The sequence below is a fragment of the Oxyura jamaicensis genome, chromosome 4, assembly GCF_011077185.1.
Source record: "Oxyura jamaicensis isolate SHBP4307 breed ruddy duck chromosome 4, BPBGC_Ojam_1.0, whole genome shotgun sequence".
In the NCBI taxonomy this organism is placed as follows: Eukaryota; Metazoa; Chordata; class Aves; order Anseriformes; family Anatidae; genus Oxyura; species Oxyura jamaicensis.
In genome coordinates, this window is record NC_048896.1 from 77,648,231 (window position 1) to 77,654,598 (window position 6,368).

Below are 6,368 nucleotides of genomic sequence, written 5' to 3' on the forward strand. Positions count from 1 at the left end.
GAGCCAGAGCCCAAATTATTAGTAAATACCAAGGCTTCATTTAGGTTGAATAACGCTGCAATCCAACAAATAAATGAGCCATCAAGTTTGAATTTATGTAGCATACGAAACACATTAAAGCCATCTGACCATGACAAAGGCCTTTTCTGCTGTGAATAATGAGGCCAACACATTATAATATCCTTTAGATGAGACATTAAACCCAAGGTCCTTTCTGTTTGTCTCTGGTGGCCGTCCAGGTGGAAGGTAAAGATTCCCTGGCATTTCGCTAAAAACGTAGAAAATCTCCAGCTCCCAACAGTATTACTTTCCCTGTAAAAAAAAGATTAGAATAGCCAACGCTATGTATGAGTTGAATATCATCAGGCAAAATGCAAAGTACCTGCCCATTTTCTTAGCCATAAGGACAGTGGGGGAACTTTTCTTGCTTTGGTGAGAGCAAGGTCAGCACCCCTGGGACCAGTCAGTCTTGGAAAATCCTTTGGGATCCTGAGAATGTAAAACATAGGAAAATAATTCTCATCAGCAGTACATGTTGTGGTAACAAAGAACATGTCCAAATAATATATCTTTGCATGTGTCTGTGCTTGCATAACTAGACATGCACATTTGCATCAGTAATTTTTAGGAAGAAATGATTTGGAGATGAACAGAAAATAATTATGACAGGAAAAAATTCTTACTGTAACTTGTACATGTGTGATTCACTTGAGGAAGTTCATCGCAAATTTCAGGTTCTTTTGTATAATCCTAGTGATTTTGTAGCACTTGAGATATTTTAACTTGAGCTATTTTAGCTATTACGCTTGATATACCCTTAGTTTGATATGAGCCTCTGTGAAATTTTGTCTAAGTGAAAAGCAGGTTCTTGCTCACTGAGCATGTCTTAGTTGCATAGTTTCACACCAAAGTTTCTTAGCATCAGACTCGTAAGGGTATGGCACAAGGTCATGTGAAAGGTAAATCTCAGAGTCCTCTCACAGGTGTAAATCTATTGTCTTGCTGTTAGCAAGCTGACTGAACTCACTCGTTTGAATTTACAGGAATGAGAGGAAGGACGAGGGAACAAACCCCTTGAAATGAGCCTAAGAATCATGCTGGAGCTGAACCCCCTTAGTAGCAGAGATGGCAAAGCCTTTCATGAGGAACTGACTGATGAATGTGGGCATCTTTCGATTTTCTGAATAATGAGCCAGTTCTTCCCTCTTGCCGAGAAACATATGGGATGTGAGGAAATCAGCTGGAAACCCAGCCATGTCTCTCTCATTCGGCATCCTCTCCGCTAGAGGCAGGAAAGTGGTACCTTATGAGAAAAGACGGTTTGAGGGAACGCTTGGTATTCAATCAAAGCAAATTCGGTCCCTGTGAGTCTTGTGTCCCTTGATGTTTGTTCTGCTTTTATCAGTTATCAATGGGTATGCCACAGAAAGTTGTGACACTTGTCCAACAGCGATTATTGCTGGCTGCACTAAGAAAAACAGTTCTGCTTCCTTCTTTTAGTGTGTATCTGCTTGAAACTCCTGACCTGGTGGAAATATCGCCCAGGTCATATCTTCCAGGTCGTTATGTTTGAGAAAGGCACTTTCCAGGAGAGGAGAGTGAGGAAAATATCTATGCATAAGACATCTTAACATTGATTTCATTGACTTGCCTTTCATTCATTTCAGCATTAGGGACAGGAAGTTCCTGTAATGAGGACTGAAAACATGTTGGCTTTGATTTTTTCTGAAGTAGTTAAAGACTACACTACACGTACTTAACGACACTTCAGGATGTAGGTCCTTGGTGGGATTTGACAGATTCAGCCTGTGCTTTGTGGCAGCCACTTGGCACCAGGTAACCGCAAGCCTTGAAAGTAGAGTACATGGTCTTCAAAGTGACGAGTGGGGATTTCTTTTTGTGGGAAACTTCTCTAAATGGACACAGAAAAGAAATTGTCCCTCCAAATTTAGCTCTCTGACTTCTAAAAACAAGTTCAACGATCTGAAAATTGTCTAATCCTTCATACAATCTGATTTGCTAGATAGTGTACCTTTCCAAAAATTACCTATATTACTTTGTTCTACACCTTGAGATATATATTTAGGCACAAAGCTGTGCCAGGGAAGGGTCAGGCTGGACATTAGGAAACGTTTCTTCACCATGAGGGTGCTCAAACACTGGAACAGGCTTCCTAGAGAGGTGGCTCATGCCCCATGCCTGCCAGTGTTCAAGAAGCATTTGGATAAAGCCCTCATTAATGTGCTTTAACTTCTGGTCAGGCAGTTGGACTCAACGATCTCTGTAGGTCCCTTCCAACTGAATTATTCTGTGCTGTGCTGTGTTATGCTATGCTATGCTATGCTATTCTGTGCTGTGCTCTGCTGTGCTATATTTTCAATGAGGTACTCAACAGATATTTCTTTACAGTTTCTGCTCCCTAACCTTCCTATTTCCTTCTTTACCTGCTATCCTAAAACACGGAGGCAGGCTGCTCACAGCACAGTCCGTGATACAGGATTAGATTGTTTGGACTCCGTCCAGCAGAGGGTGGTGACAGACATCTGCCCAAAAAGCAATTAGTTGCAATGTGTTTGGAGAGACAAAATAATCCGGTGGCGATTTACCACCTCCAGGACAGGTTTGTGTTAGAAATGGTGATGTTTATTGTGGATTTTTTTTGTTTGTTTCTTTCAGGAAAAAGGAAATTTGCAAAATATTTTACAGTCTAACAAAGACAGCAATATATAGAAGTAATTAGTAGGGACATTTGAAGGGAAAGCTGGGTCGCACCATTAGCCCCTACTAAAATGCACTGGAGCTGATGAATTATTTTAATGGGACATGACAAAAAAGGGACTCTTTCACCTAAGCAGGGACAGCTGGTCCCTCTGACAAGGATACATTGCTGTCTTGTTGAGCCTGCCAGCCAGCAAGGCTGAAATAATAGCACTGAGAGAGGTGTGAACATTCCGAACATTCCCCGTTCACCTTAATTGAGAGCTAATAGGAAGTCTAATTATGAACACTTAGTATTAACTGTTTCGCATCTGAAGACAGCCATCTGATCAGCACCCCTCCGCCATGTCGGGGAAGGTCTGCTTTGATGTTCCAGGCAGCTGCACATCCTGACGCTGTGATGCAGGCCGTGCCAAACCACATCCACACAGCGGCTTTCACCACCGACGGGTTTTGTGGCCCTATTTCTGTTACCGAGCAAGGAGAGATTTGGACAAAACTGGGACCTGGGGACCAAGCCACGTGCTTTTCAAAAGCAGAGTTCCTCCCTCGCTGGAGGCTGCGGAGCTAGGTGGCAGCCCTCCAGGACAAGCTGTACCCCTACAGGCACCACAAACCACAGCAGCCCAGCATCACAAGGATTTGGGTTCATCCTGCTGCCCAGGGCCGGCCTCACACCCCTGCCAGGGAGAGCCGGGGCTGCCGAGGGCTGCAGGCACACACTGTCCCCACCAAACCATCTGCAAGGATTCGAAGCACGACAGGTGGGATTAGAGGATTTGGGCGACTAATTACAGAATTTACTTTCAAAGTGTTTGTGTGAGAGGGGGAGAGAGGAGGATTAACTTAATTGAAGAAATCTCTGGCAGGTATTTGAAAGGTGGTTGTAAAATGATTGTTTAATCTTGCACCTCACCTGCTTCTGAGAACAAAAGTGCTCGAATTGAAAAATGCCAACTGGATGGGGACTGGGTGGCTGGGGGGACTGAGAATAAGGCTGTGGAGACATGTAAGCTGCACAATCAAGGTTTGTGAAGAATGCGAGGCAGCTAGCATTTGCTGGCTTTTGTGGACTGTGTTCAGAGGGGAGACAATAGTCCGGTTCTGAAAGAACTAGGGACCGGATCCTGCTTCCACCTAAAGTTGTGGTGCCAGACTGAGCCCAAAGCCCCACAGTGCACATCCTCAGTGCCACGTTTAGCAACTGCCCCGGCCAGCAGGGCAGCACTGTCACCGCTGCCGTGGGCTGGTCCTGGCGCGCAGACTCCAAAAGGTGGGGAGGCTACCTGAGAGTTCTCATCGGGGGAAAAAAAAACTGTGGGAAGGGAAAGGAGTCAGGAAAACAAGCTGAGAAAAACAAAAGAACAAACATAAACAGAAAACCCATGCCAAAACCAAAGCCCTTGGCCCCTCGGATCAAAACAACTTTGATCAATGCATCTATTCTCAGAAGCACCTTATTTTAGAAAGCAGCTAGCTTTCTAACAAATAAAGAATTGCTCTGTGGTTTCTTTCCAAAGCTCAAATTCAGCTTTCTAGAGTAAGATGAAAAGCTAATTTTCTTGAAGTTTAACATATTTGTGTAAGCATGTCAGGTGAAATAAATGACATTGATATTCAGTGTGTATATAGGTGGCACCAGCTCCCAAAACTCTATCTCTTTTTCATCTTACTGGAACATTAACTTATGCTCCTGAGGGCTATGCAGCATGCAGAGCGAGAGTGCAAACTTAAAGATAATTTATCATAGCTCCCTCCTGTGTATCACTCTCGTTCTCTAAACTTTTCCACATCAGAATAAAGAATAGAGGGAATTTACTTTTGCCTTAGCTGCCTCAAACTGTACCTGTGCAGGGTCTTATTCAAAACAAATGTTTGCATCCTTCAGATTGACTTCTCAGCTGTGGTCTTGCATGCTCTCCTGGTAAATAGACGAGCAGGCACCTTACCATAAGAACAATGTCACAGGAAGCTTAACAATTGGTCTTTGGAACAACTACAGGAACAGCAATATTGAGAGCTGTAGTAAAGGTAGAGGAGTGGGAAAGAAGAAGAATTTATTGGGAAAGGCTGTCATCCAGGCTGGTGGGAGCTGGTGGCAGAGAAGACCAAGGAGCACCATGCTACTCCTCGTGCCAACTGACCATGAGCAACAGCTCTGGAAAGGCTGGGACCAGCTTTTTGCCATGCATTTATATACTGAGCAGTGGGACAGAGGTGTTCTTCTACCACAGGTGCTATCTGAACAAGCACAACAATTAATAAGAGAGTAGAAATCTAATTTTAATAACAATGTGGAGCATGTAGCGCTGGCACCCAGGTTCCCTTTTTCATATTGATATTGATGGATTACTCTGCATGAATTACTTAAGCTTATAATTTATCTTTTGAGCACAGTTCTGTTTTGCAATTCTCACTTTGCAGAATGGGAAACTGAGCCACACAAAGGCTACATGACTTTTTTCTTCCTGGAATATTGTCAGATTAAAAATATTGGTATATCTGCTAACATCCACACCACAATACTCGAAAAATCAAGACCGTAGCTAAAAAATGCGCTATATAGGGATAACTGTACCTAAGCAGAGTAAAAATATCAACGGATGTTTAAAAAAATAAAAATAAAAAAGCTCAATGAAAAATCTGGGAGAACAATTCCAGAAACTGTAAGTCCGTGGCCTAAGGATGGCACAGATTTGTTACTTTGCTCTGGAAACAAATACGTATTTGTTTTGAATTATTGCTGCCATTGGCCAGAATTGCTTTGTTTGTGAAGACGGTACAAAATGGGTAATTTAAAGTGCATTGCTAGAGACCACTTGCAGTAAGAAATACTGAGTTGTAATTTGATAGTTGAGTGTTTAAATATTTATCAGAATAACATGGTAACAGGCTCTCTCCTCCAAGACCAGGATAGCCAGTGGTTCTACTGGAGGTAATATTAGCTGATTAAAATAATGTTTTAAATAAAAAAATCTAAAGAATTTTGTACCCTTGCATGCAGAGCTGTCACCTGCAGGAAAAGTTCACCAAAGACAGCTCCCGCTGCACGTGCCATTCCTTGAGCAGCTAGCATCAGCCACAGCTACACATATCCATGGCACTGTAGACTTGTGACCCCTTTAAGAATGTCTCTATTCAAAGCTTTTTTTCCTCTTTCATTTTTAAACTCTGAATAGGAGGCATAATGTTAGGAAAAGACATCACAAAACTAGGAAAACAGCTGCCAACTATTTACCACTTTTCTAATCTGCCTAAAGAGTATCCACTGACTCCCCTTAATTTATAGTTTGTTTCTTGTTTATAGGTGTTTGGGAAGAGAAGATGTGCCTATCTACTTCCAGATACTCCAACAAGCGAAGCCAGTGCTCATTCCTAACACATCCACTGCAGAAGTGCAAACAAATACATCTGCTTCTTTCTCTAACCCACTTCTGATGTGTTGTACTGTAAGGAAAAGGCTATCACCGAGCAGCGTAAAACCTGCTTTTTGTAGCTGCAGTTCACATTGCACAAGTTTATGACAATAATTATGCACAAATACTGGCACGTGTATGCACGTTCAGCAGGCTTAAGTGGTAGGAGCGTGGAGAAGAGAAGGGTACTAGAAAGATCCACCAGGGACGATAGTTTTCACTGTCATGTCATCT